This window comes from Dendrobates tinctorius, unplaced genomic scaffold (genome assembly GCF_039654945.1).
Source record: "Dendrobates tinctorius isolate UK_male_01 unplaced genomic scaffold, ASM3965494v1 ptg000043l, whole genome shotgun sequence".
Lineage (NCBI taxonomy): Eukaryota > Metazoa > Chordata > Amphibia > Anura > Dendrobatidae > Dendrobates > Dendrobates tinctorius.
Window position 1 is genome coordinate 17,037,273 of NW_027361711.1, and position 24,640 is coordinate 17,061,912.

The window sequence follows — 24,640 nt, forward strand, 5'->3', positions numbered from 1 at the left end:
ACTGATCCCTCTACATGCCAGTTTGTCCATTATCAATCTCCACTTAATGAGCCAGCTATGACATCCTCTACCCAGATATGAGCCTATTACTGACTGAAGTGGTGATCCCCCCACAGTCAGTAGTTGGCTTCAATCATCACAAGTTCGGATTTCGGACCTTGTCACTGAAGCAGGAAGTGGAATTTATTTTACTGCACATAAAATAAATTAAGATAGGGGTTATTTGCTGTAATTAATTAATACATTTAAACTTAAGCATTTCATTTACATGGCCTGCAGCAGAGCAACCTGAGACACGTTGTGTTTGGTCAGTGATGGGCAGGGTTTCAGCCTCTTTTATTGTAAGAAAATGAACAAAAGAGAAGATGAGCATAGTTGATGCCTAGCTGAGTAACACTACCTCTCCTCGTCAAAGGTGAAACTAATGGAAGAATTACTGTAGTGGGAACTGAATAATGGGAGTTTAAAAATGACAGCATGTCAGGTGACACCTGTATCACAGTTACTAATTGGAAAAAGTCTGGCCAGGCCGAGAAGAGGCAGTTGGTGCCAGAAACTGTACCTGGACAGGTTGTGCAGCTGCTAGGTGGGCTTACTGCCACCATCGCCATAGAAGCATCCAAGAGTGGTTAGATGCCAGAGAAGGCTTGAGCTGTAAGGAAGATCTGTGCTCTGCACCAGTAGAAGTCTGTGATCAGCTCCAGTAGAAGTTCTGTAAGCAACGCCAGTAGAATTCTGTGACCAGATCCAAACCAGGCCCGGGAGATGATCCGGCTGTAGCAGAGGACTATTCCTGTGGACCATTACTTCCAGCGCAGATGAACGGTACAGGCTGTGAGCTGGGGACATGCTTCAGGGAACTGAGACGATCAGTACGATAAGCACACTGTATACCCAGTGATTCACATATCAAGATTTGCGGTCTAGCTGGAAATACCGGTGACCCCGCTAGGGCCAGCATAAATGATCAGAGGTATTAATAGAGACTACGATGGGGACAGGCCTAATACTGAGAGTGACCCCCATGAAGTTGAGACATAAAGGCATTAACAGTCATTTAATTACTAGATAACAAGAACAGTGTATGTAATGGAACGTTGCATAGACATTGTATTTAGTCATATTGCTTTCTCATAATATTATTTATTATTATTATTAATTTATAAAACACCATTGATTCCATGGTGCTGCACATGAGAAAGGGTTACATACAAATTACAGATATAATTTACAGTAAACAAACTAACAATGACAGACTGGTACAGAGGGAAGAGGACCCTGCCCTTGCGGGCTTACATTCTGCAGGATGGTGGTGAAGGAGACAGTAGGTTGGGGGGTTGCAGCAGCTCTGGTGTTGGTGAGGCGGTAGCTCCGGTAGTGGTGAGGAGGGAGCGGGGTCATTGCAGGCTGTAAGCTTTCCTGAAGAGGTGGGTTTTCAGGTTCCATCTGAAGAATCTGAATGTGGTTGATAGTCGGATGTGTTGGGGCAAAGAATTCCAGAGGATGGGGGATATTCGGGAGAAATCTTGGAGGCGGTTGGGTGAGGAGCGAATAAGTGGAGAGTAGAGAAGGAGGTCTTGGGAGGACCGGAGATTACATGAGAGAAGATATCGGAAGATTAGTTCATAGACATATGGAGGAGACAGGTTATAGATGGCCTTGTAGGTCAGTATTAGTAATTTGAACTGGATACGCTGAGGGAAAGGGAGCCAGTAAAGAGATTTGCAGAGGGGAGAAGCTGAGGAGCAGTGAGGAGAGAGATGAATTTGTCAGGCAGCAGAGTTAAGGATGGACTGGAGAGGTGTGAGGGTGTTAGTAGGGAGGCCACAGAAAAGGATGTTGCAGTAGTTGAGGCGGGAGATGATGAGGGCATGCACAAGCATTTTAGTAGATTTAGGGTTGAGGAAAGGAAGGATTCTGGAAATATTGTTGAGCTGGAGGCGACAGGAGGAAGAAAGAGCTTGGATGTGCGGTTTGAAGGACAGGGCAGAGTCAAAGGTTACTCCGAGGCAGCGGACTTCCAGTACTGGGGAAAGAGTGATGTCATTAATTGTGATAGATAGGTCAGGTAAGGAAGATCTGTGAGATGGAGGAAAGATGATGAGTTCAGATTTGTCCACTTTGAGCTTGAGGAAGCGAGGATATGGCTGATAGACACTCCAGGATTCTGAACAGCAGAGAGGAGACGTCTGGGCCAGAGAGGTAGATCTGAGTGTCATCAGCATAAAGGTGGTACTGGAATCCATGGGACTTTATGAGTTACCCCAGACCAAGTGTATAGATTGAGAAGAGTAGGAGTCCTAGAACAGAGGCGACAGGAGGTAGAAAGAGCTTGGATGTGTGGTTTGAGGGACAGGGCAGAGTAAACGGTTATTCCAAGGCAGCAGACTTCTGGTATGGGGGAAAGCATGATGCCGTTAATTGTGATAGATTGTTCAGGTAAGAAAGATCTGTGAGATGGGAGAAAGATGATAAGTTCAGATTTGTCCACAATGAGTTTGAGGTAGCGAGAGGAGAAGAAGGGGGATATGGCTGATAGACACTCTGGGATTCAGGACAGCAGAGAGGTTTCATCTGGGTCAGAGAGGGAGATCTGAGTGTCATCAGCATAAAGGTGGTACTGGAATCCATGGGACTTTATGAGTTACCCCAGACCAAGTGTATAGATTGAGAAGAGTAGGAGTCCTAGAACAGAGCCTTGGGGGACTCCAACAGAGAGAGGGTGGGATGAGGAGGTAGTGTGGGAGTGGGAGACGCTGAATGTGTGGTTGGAAAGGTATGAGGAGATCCAGGATAGGGCCAGGTCTTTGATGCCAAAGGAGGAGAGGATCTGTAGTAGGAGGCAGTAGTCAACTGTGTTGAAAGCAGAGGACAGGTCTAGAAGGAGTGGTATAGAGTATTGTCCGTTAGCTTTGGCTGTAAGTAGTTTGTTAGCAATTTTGGTCAGGGCTGCCTCAGTGGAGTGATGGAGCGAAAACCAGATTGTAGATTGTCAAAGAGCAAGTTAGATGAGAGGTGGAAGGAAAGTTCAGCGTGGACGTGCTGCTCCAGGAGTTTGGCTATTTAAGGATATGTGTGATTGTGGCATGTTTGAAAGCAGAAAGGAAGGTACCAGAAGTTAGTGATAGGTTAAAGAGGTGGGTTAGGATGGGATAAGAGTGGTGGTGAGGTTGGGGAGTAGGTGGGATGAGATGGGGTCGAGTGCAGAGGTTGTGAGGTGCGATTTGGAGAGGAGACGATTAAGCTCCCCTTCAGTGATGTTAGATAGGGAGGTTATGGGATTTGGGCACTGGTCTGGTATACAAAGGGATTGTGGTGGTTGAACAATGAAGACTTGCCTTATTTGGTCGATCTTATTTTTGAAGTGTGTGGCAAAGTCCTCAGCAGAGATTAGGGAGGTTGGAGGGGGCTGTGGTGGGCGGAGGAGGGAGTTAAAAGTTTTGAATAACTGTTTGGGATTGTAGGATAGGGAAGATACGAGGGTTGTGAAGTAGGCCTGTTTAGCAGAGGTGAGGGCAGATTTGAAAGCGAGTGGTGCCTGCTTGAATTCAGTGAAGTCGTCTTGCGAATTTGTTTTCTTCCAACGCCGCTCTGCAATCCGGGACACTTGCCGGAGCTTTTTAGTGGTGTTATTGTGCCAGGGTTGTCTGTTGATACGTCGCACTCTGCCATGAACAAGAGGGGCAACTGCGTCAATAGTTGATGCGAGAGTGGCATTGTAGAAAGCAGTGGCACTGTTTTATTGAACAATCTTCCAACATGGAGACTTTATCTTGCTTGTTGAATAAGTAAACCTTTCACAATAAAAATAGGTATCAACTCTTCTTAGGATTCATCTACACTCACAACACGAAAACTTCACACTGTCACAGTTCTCATAAAACTATATCTCTCACTCATGTCTGGCTAGGCCATGTAACCTTATCTCACACTTCCTTGCTCCCTTCTTCTAGCAGAAGTGATTTTTGGTGAGGATTAGTCTGGTCCAACTTATGGAAAAAAACATTATTAAGGTGGATAAATGTCAATTCATTGTCAAACCCTTTTACAGGTTAGTATACTTATAAACATTGATAGTAGATGTGAGCAAATCTGTTGAAATTTGAATTCAGTAAACTTGCTTGAAATCAGCCAGAAAGTTCGATTAACTTTGAATTTATTTTATACAAATCATATGTGTTCAATTGGCATAAACAAGCTGTTTATTATGCTTTGAGATCTCCAGACCCAAAAGCGTAATACAGGTATGGGCCATGAAGGGGTTAACAAACAAGAACATATCTTACTTAGCTTCGGTTTCAAGTCTTCCATTCGCTTCCTAAGGCACCAGCTCATGCTCTGGTACTCTCTTCACTGGTGATTCCGTTGACATATAAGCCTCAACACACGGTGTCATGTTGATGTTTTTTGCCCCTTACATTTATGTATAACCATGTGACTGCATGGGGCGAAGCACATTATGATCTTGTATTGACATAACATGCATTGAGGCCAAGTCAGCATCCAAAGCATTGCCAAGGAGTGAAAAGATGACCAGAGCAAGAGTGTATGCCTTAGCAGAGTACAGGAGAGGAGCTGCAGTGATATTGGCACAATGCGTGCTAAGCAAATACAGTATGACATTTTACAGAGCCCATATGAATCCAGCAAAATGGCAGTTTTCTGGTCGCCATTTTTTGAATACATGAATAGAATTCACAAAAGTTATGATTCACTAGAATTGCACATTTTGGGTAATTCTAAACATATTTAACTTAGAATCAATTTCCTCATCCTTATTTGATAATTAAAGGGTTTGTTGTTATGCATAGAAAAGGTTACATCTTGGTAATTACGGGTGTTCTGACCAGTGAGATCCCCACTAGTCATAAGATTGGGGATCTAAAATGCATGTAAACCACTGATCCAGTGTGCGGGATATTGTAGTCATCTATCAGCAAGTTATCACCAATATGAAGGATAGGCAATTACTTAATAACATGGGCAAATTCCATTGACCCTTCTATTGAACATAATTTCATTGTCCAAGGTATGGTCATGGTTTATAACAAAAGACGAACTATGACAGTGAGCGGTGAGTATGCATTCCCGATTCCCTCATATTCCAATAGGTGGTCACAAATCATGTGCCGACAAAACTCATCTGGCTTCTCTCATTTCTCTTCTACTGAAAAAAGACGAATGAGTCTAGTTGGCCCATGGCCGCAAGCATACAAATTTCATACATGCGGTCACCATGCCTAATGAACTAAATTAATAACATCCTTTATCTCGATGAATCTGGTTATTATATGAAACACAGTATCCGTACTATAACCTCTTGCTGTGTGTGCACAGAGCTGGTTCTCTTGTTCTCCTGATTGTATTTAATTTTTGGCCACAAATCATAATCTAAGGTTGGAAAAATGTCAAAGGGTGTTGGCAGTATACATGAGCAGGATTCAAGGGAACATAAGAACATAACGCAAAGGGAGATACAAAAATCCAATTTTCTGTATAAAATCTCTTGTGACTTGAGAAGAGGGAAAAGAGTTCATAAAAATGGATTTAATGAGCATAAAAGGCAATTGTCATGTATGTGTGCATGGAGGAAACCTTTGGCCTAATGTATATGTATATTTGGGATCCTGGCTTGATCTCGGAGATGTAACCTCTGACAGTTTGCATTATGATTCTGCATTGTGCGTGATCTACTAGTCTGAACTGTAAATGCTTGTATGTGAGTCCCCACTTTCAGTGGTGTAGTTTACAGTCTCTTTTATGAGATTAGTTCTCCAGAATTCTCTCCATGCAGATTCTAGTTTCTCTCCCACAGACACATGCAAACACTAAGGATGAATGCGTAGGTAACCAATTAACTGAAAAATATGCTTTCGGAATGTGAAATAATATCTTTGGAGACCCATGCAAGGACATATAATATCCAGTTCTGCTCTTTGCTAGATTTTTTCCTCTTTTCTTCATATCCCACACTTTATTTATGGTATTTTAAAGGGCTTGCATGGTAATCAGTTAATCTACATGGGTCAGGCTTCAGAAATCCCAACGATCAGTTCTAACTAGGGGAGCAGCAGGTAACCCCTGCAGTGATCACGAGGGCATATACAGTTGTGGTGAAAAGTATTGACACCCCTGCAATTCTGTCAGATAATACTCAGTTTCTTCCTGAAAATGATTGCAAACACAAATTCTTTGGTATTATTATCTTCATTTAATTTGTCTTAAATGAAAAAACACAAAAGAGAATGAAGCAAAAAGCAAAACATTGATCATTTCACACAAAACTCCAAAAATGGGCCAGACAAAAGTATTGGCACCCTCAGCCTAATACTTGGTTGCGCAACCTTTAGCCAAAATAACTGCGACCAACCGCTTCCGGTAACCATCAATGAGTTTCTTACAATGCTCTGCTGGAATTTTAGACCATTCTTCTTTGGCAAACTGCTCCAGGTCCCTGATATTTGAAGGGTGCCTTCTCCAAACTGCCATTTTTAGATCTCTCCACAGGTGTTCTATGGGATTCAGGTCTGGACTCATTGCTGGCCACCTTAGAAGTCTCCAGTGCTTTCTCTCAAACCATTTTCTAGTGCTTTGTGAAGTGTGTTTTGGGTCATTGTCCTGCTGGAAGACCCATGACCTCTGAGGGAGACCCAGCTTTCTTACACTGGGCTCTACATTTTACTGCAAAATTTGTTGGTAGTCTTCTGACTTCATAATGCCATGCACACGGTCAAGCAGTCCAATGCCAGAGGCAGCAAAGCAACCCCAAAACATCAGGGAACCTCCGCCATGTTTGACTGTAGGGACCGTGTTCTTTTCTTTGAATGCCTCTTTTTTTCTCCTGTAAACTCTATGTTGATGCCTTTGCCCAAAAAGCTCTACTTTTGTCTCATCTGACCAGAGAACATTCTTCCAAAACGTTTTAGGCTTTTTCAGGTAAGTTTTGGCAAACTCCAGCCTGGCTTTTTTATGTCTCGGGGTAAGAAGTGGGGTCTTCCAGGGTCTCCTACCATACAGTCACTTTTCATTCAGACGCCGACGGATAGTATGGGTTGACACTGTTGTACCCTCAGACTGCAGGGCAGCTTGAACTTGTTTGGATGTTAGTCGAGGTTCTTTATCCAACATCCGCATAATCTTGCGGTGAAATCTCTTGTCAATTTTTCTTTTCCGTCCACATCTAGGGAGGATAGCCACAGTGCCATAGGCTTTAAACTTCTTGATGACACTGCGCACGGTAGACACAGGAACATTCAGGTCTTTGGAGATGTACTTGTAGCCTTGAGATTGCTCATGCTTCCTCACAATTTGGTTTCTCAAGTCCTCAAACAGTTCTTTGGTCTTCTTTCTTTTCTCCATGCTCAATGTGGTACACACAAGGACACAGGACAGAGGTTGAGTCAACTTTAATCCATGTCAACTGGCTGCAAGTGTGATTTAGTTATTGCCAACACCTGTTAGGTGTCACAGGTAAGTTACAGGTGCTGTTAATTACACAAATTAGAGAAGCATCACATGATTTTTCGAACAGTGCCAATACTTTTGTCCACCCTCTTTTTTATGTTTGGTGTGGAATCATATCCAATTTGGCTTTAGGACAATTCTTTTTGTGTTTTTTCATTTAAGACAAATTAAATGAAGATAATAATACCAAAGAATTTGTGTTTGCAATCATTTTCAGGAAGAAACTGAGTATTATCTGACAGAATTGCAGGGGTGTCAATACTTTTGGCCACAACTGTAATATTGAATGTCAGCCAGGTAAGGACTGGGGCTGACATTCAGCCCTGACATTCAGCCCTGGCATTTGAAATCACACAGGCCTATGCTGTCCCTGTCCCCAAGCACCAGATTAGATATATTACCCTGGATGGAGGAAAGCAAGATTTTCTACAAGACCAATATTTCTAATGATACTCATGGCCTGCTGACGTAAGTGACGGAGTCAGCGACTTTGTGCTCATTCACAACTCTTAACAGTATTGGTGTCTTCAGGACACTGATTCCGTTAACAGCGTAGCAGACAAAGCAGCCCATGACCAGACAGGCCCTTCTGGCATTTGCCAGAATTACCAGATGGCCAGTCCAGCCCTGATGTCAGCCATTCAAATGAATGGTTAAGCATGTAACGTATAAACCTGATTTTTATTGTCAGTTCTCTACTTTGGCTAATAGCATCTGAGCAGAGAAGCACTCCTCAACAGAGATGAGCGAGGACTAAAATGCTCAGGCGCTTGTTGCTCTGACCAATCAATTCCTAATACTCACATGGTCATTTCAAGTAACGAGTAAAATGGGTGCTAAAGGGAAAGCCAAGACTTTTTCCAGCAGAACCTACAAGAGGTCTGCGGGCAGTGAAAATGTTCAAATAGATAGGAAAAGTGCTGAATGGAAGGAGAACAGCATTGGGTAGACCCCTGGAAGCATCTCTGACTCTCAGATCGCTGCTGAGAACTATGGTGTCACACTTTTACTCCACTTTTGAAGGTTATATACCAAGGAAATGTACTCTAGAACATGGAATATTCTATGGGTGAGCAATATAATTCCTATAAGGGTATGTGCACACCTTGAGTAAAACTTCTGCACCATTACTGCATCTCTTGGCAGGAAAAACACAGTTGCAGAAACACACATTTTTGTTACGTTTTTGTTGCCTTTTTGGTTGGTTTGAGTAAAATCATTGGTGAAAAACTTTGCCAAAAATGCACAGAGAATTGAAATGCAGCAGATTATTTTCTGCATCAAATCTGCAAGTCGGAAATGCTCAATGTGTGCATGACACATTAGTTTTCTCATTCACTTTGCTGGCATCAGGTTAAGTTTTGTCACAAATCCATGCCGAAAAAACATGACAAAAATGCACCAAATCTGCAATGGGTGGACATAGCCTAAAATTTTGAACAAGATTTTGGAGCCTTATATACCACCGAAAACCACCCAAAATTATGTAAAAGTCAAAAAATACATAGAATACAATACTGACAATTTTTTAGCAAGTTTTTGAGGCTTATGGAGCAACAAATTATACGCAAGAAAATGTAATTTCCTATGGATGAGCAATATAATACCGATAAATATTTTAACATGTTTTTGAGGATTATAGAGCAACGAACTGTTCCCAAGAAGAATATCCTATGGATATAATACCAAAAAGATTTCAAACAAGTTTCTTGAAGGTTGTATAACAACGAAATGTACTCCAGACTATTAAGTAGTCTATAGGTGAGCAATATAATATTGATACATTTTTTAACAAGATTTTTGTGGCTTATATAGCAATGAAATCTACCTAAGAATATGTAAAAGTCTATGGATGAGTAATATACTGATTACATCATTTTTTAACAGGTTTTTTTTAGGTTTATAGTATATACCACCTAACTAAGAATATGTTAAAGTCTATGGATGAGCAAGACAAATGAATGGTTGGTGATAATGTCACGGATTGACTGGCCAGTGTGACATGACCCATCGGTTGATCGGTCACCAAACAGTAGAACAAGACAAGGGAACACCAGGGAACAATAACAATGGTGGCCCCTGTCGATAGTGAATGGGGCAATGGACACCTCCTGAACTCTCCTGAGGATGTGCCCTGATCTCACTATCATTCCTATACGGGTTCTTTCACCCTGTTGCCGATCAGAATACCTAATCCCTCACTTGCCCTACTCTTATCCCTAATTAGGGAACTGGCAACCCGGAGAAGAAGGGGACGGTTGTAGAAAGACGGCAGAGATAGTAGCTCCCGGGCAGCAGCCATCACATGACTGATGCCAGCTGACTACTTCCCTGGACTCACTATCGTCGCCGAGCAGGATACCTAATCACTCACTTGCCCTACTCTTATGTCTAAGTAGGGAAATGGCAGGTGAGAGCACTGGTCCCACCACTGCACTAATACAACACACAGGGGGAAGTGACAGACACCAAAGGGACAATGTAACAAAAATACAACATTTATCTTATATGCACCACTGCCAAGCTCCACACTGCAGATATCAACAGCAACAGAACTCTTAACACCATCAGGTGGCCTTTTAAAGGATGTGGGAGTGGTCACCAACAACATCAGCTGACCCAGCAGCACTGCAGTAACACCAGCTCGCCAACGGGAAAAAACTGCATTTAACCTCCACTGGCCTGAAAGGTAAAAAGTTTTAATGTGAGAAGCCACATCTGCCACAGATCCAAAAATGGGTTGTGACAGTACCCCCCTTTCAATGAGGGGCCTCTGGACCCTCAACACTGGACCTCACCAGAAAACAACCTATGGTGAGGACGCCTCAATCCACCAGAGTTCACCTCGACAGTCACCTGACTCTCAAACGCAAACGCAGCCTGATGGAAATGACAACAACGTAGGCTCCGGAGGTGCCACAAATCTCCAGAGCACCACCTGGGGAATGAGTTGTGCACCTGGATTACTGGGGGTACTTCCAGCTAGAAAGTCCCCGGGTCTAGAATGACCGACACCCGATACAGCCCGAACACCCTGCAACTCAAGGCCCCAGTAGCACACTTCCACCGGATGTTTTTGGTGGACACCCACATGTACTCATTCACACACAGGTCCGGACCTGAACGTTTATTGCCACGTATACGTTTGCCACCACATAGTGAACTCTTTTGAGGAGCTGACAACACTCCCTGTGTCACCAAACTCACACCCCCACTATGCTCAGAGGGAATCACCACCCTCCCCTGACCCCTCCTCCTAAGAGGACTCCGACACTCAGGGTTAGCATGTGGTGAGGGTTGAGACTTGCCCCTACTCCCTGGCAGCACCTCTGCTGCCCCCACTGGAGAAGAAGCGGACATTGTAGAAAGACAGCAGAGACAGTAGCCCCCGGGCAGCAGCCATCGCACGACTGATCCCAGCTGATTACATTCCTGGACTGTCTTTTCAACCAAGAGAGGCCTAAAACGATGGGTTTTGGCATTCCCACAAGATGTAGCACGACAGGGACTCTTCATTATGAATCCCTATACGCAGGTGTATATCATCTACGACTTGGGTAACCCTCCCCTGGCTGAATGGGACAGAGTTAATGGCCTGGACGCCTAGGGGTTTTGCTAGCATCCTATACCTCAGGCCATGGGTCTAGACAAAGTGAGCATCCACCAGATTGACACCTGCTCCACTGTCCACAAGCACCAGTATACTCTCAGTTACCCCGCCAACTACCACTTCAGCAGACAAGGTACACTGAAGGGAAAAAATGGAGTAAATGTACATTCCCTGGTCGCCTCCCTCCATACGACCAGGAGGACGTGGCTTCTTAGATGGCACTACTTTGGCACAAGCTGGCAGACCCCGATAAAATGACCAGTCTGCCCCCAGAAAAAACATACCCCCACACCACGGTGAACTGCAGGCAACCCTGTTTGGGAACCAACTCCTCCCACCTGCATGGGTTCGTCCATCAGCACCGGTGTGTCTGCCTCCCTATCAAGGACAACAGGGGGCACATTTGATGTATGCTTCTCCCTGATAGCATGGGACATGGCGGCCTCTAACGACCTGGGGGTGACATACTGCACCAGAGTATCCTGCAACCTTGGGGATAGACCATGAATAAAATGGCTTCTAAGGACAAGGTCATTCCACTGCGTGTCAGTGGCCCACCTCCTGAACTCTGAGCAGTATTCCTCAGCCGACTGGCCCCAATGCTTGATTTTACGCAGTCGGGATTCCGCCAGGGAGGCGCCATCAGGAACCCCATACACAAAAGCCAATGCTGCAAAAAACTCCTCCATCGAACGTAAAGATGGAGAACCAGTCGGCAGGGAGAAGCCCCAGGATTGGGGATTACCCTTGAGAAAGGAGACTACAGTATAATTCCCACATGCTGTTCCTCACTCCCTGATGAATAAGGGCGGAGCCTGAAGTACAACTTGCAGGCTTCCTTAAATACCAAAAATGTGTCTCTCCTTACAGAGAACCGGTCAGGGAGAGATATCTTGTGTTCTGGTAGAGCCTGCAACTGAGCCGAGGCACAGATCCCCGTCAACTGCTGCAGCTGCTGCACCACTTCACCATGCAGCACCTTGAGCTCATCGGTGAGGGTCTGGAACAGTTGAGCAAATGCCTGCATCTGAGCCATGGATCACCAGAAAAAAAAATGTACGGTTAGTGATAATGTCACAGATTGACTGACCAGTGTGACACGACCCAATGGTTAGTCGGTCACCAAACGGCAGAACAGCACAAGGGAACACCAGGGAAACAATAACAACAGTGGGCCCTGTCAATCGGGAATGGACACCTCCTGAACTCTCCTGAGGATGTGCCCTGATCTTACTATCATCCCTATATGGGTTCTTTCACCCCGTTGCCGAGAAATATACCTAATCCCTCACTTGCCCTACTCTTTTCCTTAAGTAGGGAACTGGCAGGTGAGAGCACTGGTCCCACCTCTGCACTAATACAACACACAGGGGGAAGTGACAGACACTAAAGGAATAAAGTAGCAAAAATACAACACTTATCTTGTATGCACCGTTGCCAAGCTTCACACCGCTGATATCAACAGCAACATGACTCTTAACACCAAACGAGGCAGACACCAGAGAGCTGCTTCTGCTAGGCTGGTCTCCAGAAAGGACTTGAATCACCAGCAGTCAGCTGATACATCAGGTGACTGTCATGCTCGCCATGTCGGTCATGTCCGCCATGTCTGTTTTGCCTCATTACCCCTGGGGCGGTGTGCACGCGCATGTCATGTCTGCTATCCTGCATGTTCCCTAGAGCAGTGTGCACACTCACCTCATGACTGTTGAGCTGCGGGATGCCTGCATTTCTGCTCTTCCTTCTGTGATCGTCTCGTCATGTCTAGGACCCCTGATCATGTGTCCTTCCTATGTTCCAGCAGAGGCTGGTTCTGCATTCATCTCTGCATGTCTGGAACTCTGATCATGTTACCTGCCTAGGTTTCAGCACTGGTTCTGCTATCATCTCTGCATGTCTGGAATTCTTATCATGTGACCTGCCTAGGTTTCAGCACTGGTTCTGCAATCATCCCTGCATGTCTGGAATCCTGATCATGTGACTGCTCCCTGTGATCCTGGAGGATCTGAACTGGAAGTTCTTCCCTGGTCCTGACACGGAAGTGGAGGTGCTATGCCCTATATCACACCGCCCTTCCTATGCTCAGGGCCTGAGTATTGTGTTGCTTCCCTGCATGGCTGCTTGGTCTGCTGGGTCGCTCCCTCTATTCTGTGCCCTTGCACTTAGCTCTTTCGTGTGTCTCTGCACACGCTCCATGCTCGTATTCTGTCTCTTGTCTCGTGCTTTGTCTCGTGTTGTCCTTCGTGCTTTGTTTGTCCTCGCTATGCTTCCTAGTTATGCTATGTTCTGTACCCTGTCCCTGATGTGTCTCTCTACACGTGCAGGCCTCCGCTCTGTACCCTGTCCCTGAAATGTCTCTCTACACGTGAAGGCCTCCTCTCTGTACCCTGTCCCTGACGTGTCTCTCTACGCGTGCAGGTCACCATTCTGTACCCTGTCCCTGACGTGTCTCTCCACACATGCAGTCCTCCGTTCAGTACCCTGTCCCTGGCATGCCTCTCTACACGTGCAGGCCTCCACTCTGTGCTCTGTCTAGTCTCAAGGCTCTCCCTTGGCCCGGCTCTGGGCTTCGGCCTACGCTCCGCTGCTAGACTCTGTCCCTGTCCCTGTCGTGTCTCTCCACACGCGCAGGCCTCGTCTTGTACTGCCTCTTACCCTATGCCTTGTCTTTGATGTTTTGTGTGCCCTTGCACTTTTCAAACTTGGCTTTGCCGTGCTGTCTTGCACGCGTCTCTGTTCTGTACCTTTGCCTAGCCCTGCCTTGTGGCTCCGTGCCCTCTTGCACGCGCCTGGTCGCCCTGTGCCTGTTGTGCCTCAGCCGTGCCGCCTCTAGTCATGCTCGCCTGTGTGCCTCAGCCGTGCCCGCCGTCCAGTGCTATAGTGGTTACCGGCTGTGTGAGCCGCAGCTGTGCCGCCTCTAAGTTGTGCCCGCCTGCTTATGCCACCGTTGGTACCGCCTGCAGGTGCCCCAGCCATGGTTTCTGTGCTCCCTTGCACGCATGCTGGTTTTCACACTGTGCCTTTTCGTGCTACTCTTGCACAAAGTCTTTTGCTTACTTTGCTCTGCTCTGAACCCTGTCTTGCCTGCCGGATTCCACAACCTGCCGACTGCTGCCAGAGGTCCGGACTTAGATGACTGCGGCCTGATGTCCGGAGCTGATTTCCGCAGTCTGATTACTGGACCCTGTCGGTCGATCCCAGCATCCCGAATTCCGATGCCACCGTACCTTATCTTGGTCCCTGGTGTGTCCTCTGCATGTGCAGGCCTCCGTCCTATATCTCTCCCTGGTGTGTCTCTTAGCACGCGCAGGCCACCGTCCCTGTTCCTGTCCCTGGCATGCCCCTTGGCATGCGCAGGCCTCCGTCCTGTGAATCTGACCCGGGCATGTTCGTTGACACGCATCCTGTTTCTAACTTTGTCTTGTCTCCTTGCATGGAACCCTGGTTTGCTTACCGGATGTCCGGAACCTGCCAATCACCTTCAGAGCTACAGAACCTGATGTCCCGGTTGATCTTTGCCTGCTGTCCAGAGTCCGATGTCCTAGTGCCTCTGTCTACCATCTGCACGTACCATACTTTGGACCTCGGTGTGCTCTTGCACGCACCTTGCTCTATGTACTCTGTGTGTTCACATTTTGCACCTATTATACCCTGAAGTGTTCCTCATGCCTTAGACCTCGGCGTGCCCTTGCACGCATCTCGCTTTATGTACTTTGTGTGTTTACGTTTTGCACCTGTTGTACTGAAGTATTCCTTAATGAAGTTTCCTTGAACTAACATCTTGTCTCGCCTTGTCTTGTTTCCCTGAGCCGGCTGTCTGGTCCAGCTGCTGTGGTGGCTCACCCCCTTGGTCTTGCCCCTGACACTCCCTGTATAGGGGGTGGATTCTCACTAGGTCAGCTCTCCCTAGGTGGGTGGGTGCCACGGCCCAGAGGGTCCACTCATTCAAAAGGAAAACGACTCAGCCTAAGCTGACGCTCGTCACAGTGACCTTTTAAAGGACGTGGGAGTAGTCATCAATAACATCAGCTGATCCAGCAGCACTGCAATAACACCAGTTCGCCAGCAGGGAAAAACTGCATTTAACCCCCGCTGGCCTGAAAGAAAAAAAGGTTTTTATGTGAGAAGCCACATCTGCCACAGATCCAAAAATGAATCATGACAATAATATTGATACATTTCTTAACAAGTTTTTTGAGGCTTATATAGCCATGAACTGTACCCTAGAAGATGTAATATTCTATTGATGAGCAATACAATACATTTACAAAAAGTTTTTGAATTTTATATACCACTGAAAGCTACCCAAGAATATGTAAAAATCTATGGATGAGCAATATAATACTGATACATTTTTTAACATGTTTTTTGAGGGTTATCTACCAACGAAATGTACCCAAGAACACGTAATACTGAATGGGTAATATAATACAAATACATTTGTGAACAAGTTTTTTTAAGGGTTATATAACAGCAGAATGTATACCAGAAGACAGAATAATGTATGGGTGAGAAATTTACACAGCAAAAAATAATTTTAATGCTGTTTTGTAGTGCTATGTAACTTAAAGAAATATACCCCAGAACATGGAATAGTGTTCTAATGATAAATGTAACCCAGATAATGTTTTTCGAATGTTATATATGACTGTTATGAATGAGTCACCGTAGGAGGCAAAAACAGAAATACTAGCTAAGTCCAGAAAACCAGAGAAGTTGGCAGCTATCGGATTGCAGACCCCTGAACCTAACAACAACAACTAGCAGTAACCGTGGGGGGTTCCTACGGTGCCCTAGACCCCTCGATCACAGCCGGAGAACTAAATAGCCTAAAGACAGAGGCGGAAATCTAAACTGCCCCAGAGCAGACCCCAAAGCAAAAGGCAGCCCCCAACATATAGTGACGGTGAATCAAGATGAAAAAACACTCACACAGATAGAAAGATAGGCTGAGCAAATGATGGGGCCAAGGCTAACTAAATAGGACAGGATAGAAAAGCTGCTGTCTGCAATCCGCCAAAACCCTATCAAAACAAGAGACAACTGACTGATAGGGAAAAAAGCCCTGAAGACGATAGGCTTCAAAAAGACTATATCAGTACTCAGGTATTTTCTGAAGACAGAGCAAAAAGGAATTCAGCTCACCACAGCAGGGAATGGCAGAAATCCAGAAAAACAAGGCAAAACAAAACCAAAACACAAATGCAAAAAGCAGAGCAGAAAACTTAGCTTTTGAGGAGCAGGAATCAGACTGGTTTCCTAGAATCCCTCAGGGAAATCACCAGCAAGGCAGAAGGGCGTCGGCTGCCTTATATCCAGTCAGCAATTCCAGTCACCCAGTCATCATCATCCAGCTCAGGTGCTTGGTAATCACCCTCACTACCTTCCTTCACCAGAAGAGGGAGTTCATCAGACCTCAATGGTGAAGGGGAAAATGAACTCACAACATATGATACAAATGTGCTACAGACCTTGGAATAGTTTATGGGTAAGAAATGTAGCCCAGCAAAATATTGAAATGCTTTTTTTGGAGTCTTATGTATCCAAGAAACTTAACCCAGACCACAGAGTAGTGTGTGGGTAGGTGTTGGAATATATTTGGTGAAAGAACTCCATTCCTGTCTGAGTTGCTAAATTTGTATGCTGTTGATAAAGTTAGAACAAAAAAAACTCCCAGAGGCTCACACAGAGAGAGCATGTCACTGTAGTTCCTGTTTTTCCTGTATCTGTGTATGGAAGAGCAGCCTGCTGTAGATGCTGCACAGACAGAGACACATAAATGATTTATTCCTGATCTATTAAGCTTATCATATATTGTTCCTGTTTGTTCCTGAATAAAAAAGCTCTGTTGTCACACACTTTTAGAGTGTCCTGAATAATCCACTGCTAACAGGTTATGGGCCCAGTGTGACACAGAACCTCAGAGTAACACAGCAACAGAAGCCCAGAGCAAAAGCAGCACAGAGTAACAGAGAAGATGTGCAGCAATCCTGTCAAGTTCTCAGTGCCAAGCTTCACTAACCAGAACTACCAGTCCGGGAAATTTAAGGTGAAGATGTTGCACATAAGAGAAGGTACATGGAAAAATACTCAGCAACAAGTGCCTCTTCCGTTACCAGATGATTCGCTAGAGAAGGATCAGAAAGCACAAAGCAGGATCTCCCTCAGTGAAGATGATAATCAGATTGTGCATATATGAAACTGCAAAGGAAATCTGGGATGAGTTACAAAAAGTGCATGAAAGATCAAATCTCAGCAATAAGTTTTATCTCACGAGAAAGCTGTATCAGTCTAAGCTAAGTGATGGACAGAATATGCAGGACTATATAAGAAACACCCTAGAGATTGTGGAGCGTCTCAGGGGTATATTGGAGAAGAAATTAGAGATTTTCATGTTGCTGCACTTCTATTAAGTGGTCTTCCAGAAAGTTATCACACACTCGTGACTGCACTAGATGCACGTCCAGATGATGAGCTGACACTAGAGTATTTTACAGGAAAACTTGTGGATGAATTCAGAGAAAAATGCAACATGTAAGCAGCAGTAATGATTCCAGAGCAGAAACAGCATTAAAGACACAGGATTTCCCTAAATATAAGAGCAATCTAAGAGAAACTCTTAGATGTTTTGTCTGTAAAAAGCCCAGCTACCTTAAAGTAGACTGCAGACTTTGGAAAGCAAGAAAGACATACAGTAGCTTAAAAGCAGAACAGTCATCAAAGGGTTAAAACAGCTGTAAAGGAAGATTCTGCATGTGTTGAAGCTGCATTTAATGCCAGTACAGCCCATCTGCAAAGCAAATATAGTATATAGATTCTGGTGCAAGCAGCCACAAGACAAATAATAAGGATTTCTTCACTGACCTTAATGAAAGCATGTAAGAAAAGGACATCTTATCTAATGGTCACTATATGACTTCAGAAAGAGTAGGAGACGGCTACCTCCACTGTCCAGTTTCCGCAGCACAAACCAGAAAGATACCAATAAATGATGTTCTCTCTGTTCCCAGCCTTGAAAGCAATCTATTGCCAGTTAAGAAGCTCAGATAAAAGGGAAATGTAGTTACTTTTAAAGATAACAGCTGCATCATCTCAAAGAAGGGTCACACACTTGCAGAAGGAAAAATCCAAGATGAACTTTATCAGCTAAAATGCAAAGAAAGGGTGTACAGTGCTAGACAAGATCTACATAAGAACTGTATCCATGTATGGCACAGATGTCTGGGGCACAGAGACCCAGAAGCAGTAAGAAAGCTATCTCAACTTGCAAATGGTATTGAAATCAATCAGTGTAGTCAAATGATGAAGTGCACTAGCTTTCAAAAAGGGAAAATGTCCAGAAAATCCTTTCCTAAAATATGCACCACTAGATCTGCACAGCCACTGGATCTGATACATACAGATGTATGCGGTCCAATGAGTGTTCAAAATCCCAGCAAGAAGAGATATTTTCTCACTTTTATTGATGACTACTCCAGATATAGAGTCGCCTACCTGCTTCACAGTAAGGTTGAAGTACCACAGGAACTTGAAGAATACCTTGCTGTAATGTTTAACAAATTTGGAAGAATGCCAAAAGCCCTCAGTGCGAATAATGGAACCAAATATACAAGTGGTAAGGTGCAAACCATTTTGAAAAAGGATGAAATCGTGTTCCAGACTACGATTCCATACAACCCAGAACAAAATGGCAATGCAGAGGGAAAGAACCGTACGCTCTGTGAAAGTGGAAGAAGTATGTTGTTTGATGCGAATATACCTACAACATATTTGGGAGAAGCCATCATGACAGCTTGCTATCTTCAAAAACAGAGTGCCAGGTAAAGCCACAAATAAAACTCCATATGAGCTATGCAACTGCGAGAAACCTAGCCTGAAGCACCTCAGGATATTTGGAAGCAAAACGTTTGTGCATGTCCCCAAAGAAAAATGTTCCAAGTGGGAATCACATGCAAAGCAAGGAGTCCTGGTGGGCTATGGTGAAACTCAAAAGGGATACAAGATCCTACACCCAGAGACCAACACAGTAACAATCAGCAGAGATGTAGTGATTGATGAAAACCAAGTCAACCTCCATTAAGAAGATCAGAAAGGCCAAACAAAGGTATCCCAGCTAGATGCCTTTCTTATATGGGCAGACCACTTCCTGAACAAGAGCCACAGTCATGGCAAGAGATGCAAAAACTACCTGTTCACGAGAAGCAGAAGTGGATAAATGCTGTGTGATAAAACACTCCGGGAATGCCTTTGCTGGGGTCAAAGGTCACGTGCATTCAGCATGAAACTCAGGCGCAGAGCTGGGATTCGTGTATAACTGACCCTGGGTCAGGTTTATTAACGGTGAAAGCAATGCAAAAGGAAATAAAACATAAAACAAATCCTTGCCTGTCCGGCACTAACTAAACAATGGACAACCTAACTACCAACTGGCGGGCTTCTCCCGTCCAGCCAAACCACAGTTGCAGTGGGCACTGCTTCCACTCACGTGTGTCTCTCACACAGACAGGCTCTCTGTGTTCCCAGGCTGAGACACTCACACAACCACCTGGCATCCTTTTATATCCACCTCCCATTATTCATTAGCAAGCAGGTGCGATACTGACCAGACTAGGCCACATAGGAAAGGAATCTGGGCGAGATATACCTGCCCTCATCCACTATTCCCACATGATTCTCACATATCCCCCCCTTCTGCTCAGACCACTCCGGTCGAGCAATGACACCCGCCAAACAGTGCACTCGGGACAGGGCATCTGCATTTCCCATCTGTACCCCTGGGCGGTGCTCCACCGTAAAAGTGTAGGCCTGCAGGGCACCGGGTCACCCGGTTATTCCGTTCCTTGCTCAAGTGCATCCACTTGAGAGGGGCATGGTCAGTGATCAGCCTGAACTTTCGGCCCACCAGGTAATATTTGAGGGCCTCTAGAGTCCACTTAATGGCGAGGCACTCTTTTTCTACGACTGCATACCTTTGCTCGTGTTTATTCAGCTTCCTGCTGAGATAGAGGACTGGGTGTTCCACTCCGTCCCTCACTTGTGAGAGTACGGCCCCGATACCGGTATCAGAGGCATCCGTTTGTACCACAAACTCACTGCGGAAGTCCGAAGTCACCAGTACGGGCAGAGAGCAAAGTGCCCGTTTTAGGCTATGGAAGGCTTCTTCAGCCGCTAAACTCCATTTAATCATGACGGAGTCTTTCCCTTTTGTAAGATCCGTCAGGGGGGTAGCGATAGCTGCAAAATTGGGTATGAACCGGCGATAATCACCAGGAAGGCTTGCACCTGCTTCTTGTTGACAGGTTGTGGCCAGTCCTGAACCGCCTGAATCTTATCAACCTGGGGTTTAACAACACCCCTCCCAATTACATACCCCAAATACCGGGCTTCTTCTAGCCCGATGTGACATTTCATGGGGTTCGCGGTTAGACCTGCCTCCCACAGGTCGTCAATCACAGCTTGTACTTTCTGGAGATGAGTCTCCCAGTCCAAGCTGTAAATGACAATGTCATCCAAATAGGCCGAAGCGTACCGCCTATGTGGCCTCAAGACTCGATCCATCAGTCTCTGGAAGGTCGCCGGTGCCCCGTGCAGTCCAAACGGCATATACACATACTGAAATAAACCTTCCGGCGTAGCAAATGCCGTCTTTTCTCTGGCAGCCTCAGCCAGAGGGATCTGCCAATACCCCTTTGTTAGATCTAGGGTCGTAATATACCGGGCTTTTCCTAACCGATCTATTAACTCGTCGACCCGGGGCATAGGATAGGCATCAAATTTTGAGACCGCATTCAGTTTCCTGAAGTCATTGCAGAACCGGATGGTGCCGTCCGGTTTAGGAATTAGCACAATCGGGCTGGACCACGCACTGTGCGATTCCTCAATGACTCCTAACTCTAACATTGCCTTCACTTCTTGGGAAACGGCTTCACGGCGCGCTTCCAGGATTCGGTAGGGCTTTACGTGAACTGTGACACCAGGTTCCGTTACGATGTCATGTTTCATTAGCATAGTCTGCCCGGGTTTTTCTGAGAAAAACTTTTGGTTGTGAAGTAGAAACTGCCTGACCTCAGTCTTTTGCCGCTCCGAGAGAGTCTCTGCAACCCGTACCTCCGGTACGGTATGCGAGGAGACAGGACGGGCCAGCTCCGCTGACAAGGCAGACCGATCCTTCCAGGGCTTTATCAGATTTACATGATAAATCTGTTCAGGTTTCCGTTTACCTGCCTGGTATACTTTGTAGTTTACTTCACCAACTCTTTCCTTGATCTCAAAGGGGCCCTGCCACTTTGCCAGGAACTTACTGTCCACCGTGGGGACCAGGATCAACACCCTATCTCCGGGTGCAAACGTACGGATCTTGGCGCCCCTATCATAGATTCTTTTTTGGGCTCCTTGAGCCTGTATCATGTGTTCTTTGACGATAGGCATAACAGCCGCAATACGGTCCTGCATTTGTGTGACGTGATCTATCACTGTTTTAAATGGAGTGACCTGACCCTCCCAGGTTTCTTTTGCAACGTCTAACAGTCCGCGAGGACGTCGGGCGTACAATAACTCGAAAGGCGAGAATCCCGTGGAAGACTGGGGTACTTCCCTGATGGCAAAAAGCAAATACGGAAGTAAATAGTCCCAGTTCTTCCCATCCTTGTCTATCACCTTTCTCAGCATCTGCTTCAGAGTTTTATTGAACCGTTCAACCAACCCGTCTGTATGAGGGTGATACACGGATGTGCGTAACGGTTCGATTTGTAACAATCGGCAGAGCTCCTTCATTATCCTGGACATAAAGGGGGTCCCCTGGTCGGTGAGTATCTGTTTTGGTATACCGACCCGACTAAACACATGCACCAGCTCCTTGGCAATCGTCTTGGTGGCCGTGTTACGCAAAGGGATGGCCTCCGGGTAACGAGTGGCATAATCCAAGATGACCAGGATATGTTGGTGTCCACGTGCAGACCGTGGAAGGGGCCCAACTAAATCCATCCCAATCCTCTCAAACGGGACATCAATAATAGGTAGGGGTACCAAAGGGCTACAGAACCGGGGCTTAGGTGCAGAGGCTTGGCAGTCAGGACAAGACTCGCAATATACACGAATATCGTGATGCATGCCTGGCCAAACAAAACAATGTAATATCCTTTCGGTGGTTTTCTGGACTCCCAGGTGACCTCCCATCACATGTCCGTGGGCCAGGTCCAGCACCTGCCGCCGGTAGGGTTTTGGCACGACTAATAGTTGCACCGTATCTTCCCCCTTTTTCTCTATCTGATAGAGTAAATCATTCTCCAGAACCATGTAAGGATATGCCAGCCTAGAGCCAGGTTCTACGGGTACCCCATTTATCACTTTCACATTTTTCCTAGCCTGAGAAAGGGTAGGATCCTTTATTTGCTCGCTTTGGAAGTCATCTTTCTGAACTTCTAAATCCGGCAAACGGGGAGGTGGACGGCTGTCAGCCTCCTCCTCTTCCCCGGTCTCCTCATTATCACCCGCCATGACTGAAAACGGGAACTGCAGGTCATTTCCCGCAGACTCTTCCCCCGAGTCTTCCGGGGAGACCTCTTCCAGGGGTTCGGGACCCACACGCTCCCTGGGAGAAGAATCATGTACACTATTACCCGAGGGCATCAACTGATTCTCCCACAATTGCCAGAAGTGGGGAAAATCCCAGCCCAGGATAACATCATGCAATAACGCCGGGACGAGTCCCACTTTATGTTGCACAGACCATTAGGAAGTAGTAATGCATATGACCGTGGTGAGGTACGAACAGGTGTCTCCATGCACACACGTTACAGAAAATTTGTCTGATGGTCCAGTCGGGGCTGACACCAGACTGGCCTTCACCAGAGTCACCACACTTCCCGAGTCTAACAATGCCACCACATTTTTGCCATCAACAGTTAAATCACACGTGTTTTTCCACATCCTTTTGACCGGCATTCACACTCACTACCCGTGAAACCATAGACATGCGGTTTTTAGAGTCTGTGACGTCACACTGCATGGGTTCAGTAGTGACCGGACAGTTCGCAGCAATATGTCCCATCTCTTGGCAGCGGAAACACCTAACGGGCCCCTTACTTAGACCATAGTTCGTTACTCTCGGCCTCGCAGTGCGGGCAGTCCCGTTTTCCTCCCCCACTGTCTTAGGGATTTTTCCATCTCCCCTATTCCCTGGAACAGTCTTACCGGTTCCACGTGGAGATGATGAAGAACGAGGTGGGGTTGCGTCGTCTCGGAGTCCTTCCGCCATGGAGTAACGTTCAACCAGATCCACCAGTTGATCTGCCGTCGTAGGATTTCCATGGCTTATCCACTTCCTCAGGGCTGGCGGTAGAGCTCTCAGGTACTTGTCCATGACAACTCTCTGGATTATCTCTGGCGCTGTCAACACCTCGGGTTGTAGCCACTTCTTCGTCACGTGGATCAGGTCGAACATCTGGGACTGCGGTGGTTTATCCGGCTGATAAGTCCATTGATGCACTCTCTGTGCACGGACAGCGGTCGTCACTCCCAGCCGGGCGAAGATCTCGGCTTTCAGTTTGTCAAAGTCCTGCGCGGCTTCAGGCTCTAAGTCATAATAAGCCTTTTGGGCCTCACCGGAAAGAAACGGGGCAATCAGGCCGGCCCATCGTGCCTTCCGCCATTTTTCTCTCACCGCCGTCCGTTCAAACGTGGTCAGGTATGCCTCGACGTCATCTTCGGTCGTCATCTTCTGCCAGTACCGACTCATGTGAATCATTCTCGACTCGGCTTCCAGGTTAAGCTCAGGTAAGCTTGCCAAGCGCTGCGCCACCTGCTGGAGAAGCGAACGATCGGTAACTGTCATGTCCACCAACTCCTTCAGCTGGGCCATCATCACCCGATTAGCTTCTTGCTGGACGGCGGTGGACTGTACCAGCGCTTTCACCACGTCCTCCATGCTCATGCTTGCATCGTGATGCCCGACTTCGCCACCACAATGTGATAAAACACTCAGGGATCGCCTTTGCTGGGGTCAAAGGTCACGTGCATTCAGCATGAAACTCAGGCGCAGAGCTGGGATTCGTGTATAACTGACCCTGGGTCAGGTTTATTAATGGTGAAAGCAATGCAAAAGGAAATAAAACATAAAACAAATCCTTGCCTGTCCGGCACTAACTAAACAATGGACAACCTAACTACCAACTGGCGGGCTTCTCCCGTCCAGCCAAACCACAGTTGCAGTGGGCACTGCTTCCACTCACGTGTGTCTCTCACACAGACAGGCTCTCTGTGTTCCCAGGCTGAGACACTCACACAACCACCTGGCATCCTTTTATATCCACCTCCCATTATTCATTAGCAAGCAGGTGCGATACTGACCAGACTAGGCCACATAGGAAAGGAATCTGGGCGAGATATACCTGCCCTCATCCACTATTCCCACATGATTCTCACAGCTGCTAATGAAGAGATAGCGTCCCTTCACCAACTCCAGACATGGGAACTTACTGAGCTACCACAATGAAAGGAAATTACTAAGCTAGGTGAAATTCTCAACTAGCACTTTGAGACTAAGGACCTTGGAAATGTGACATATTA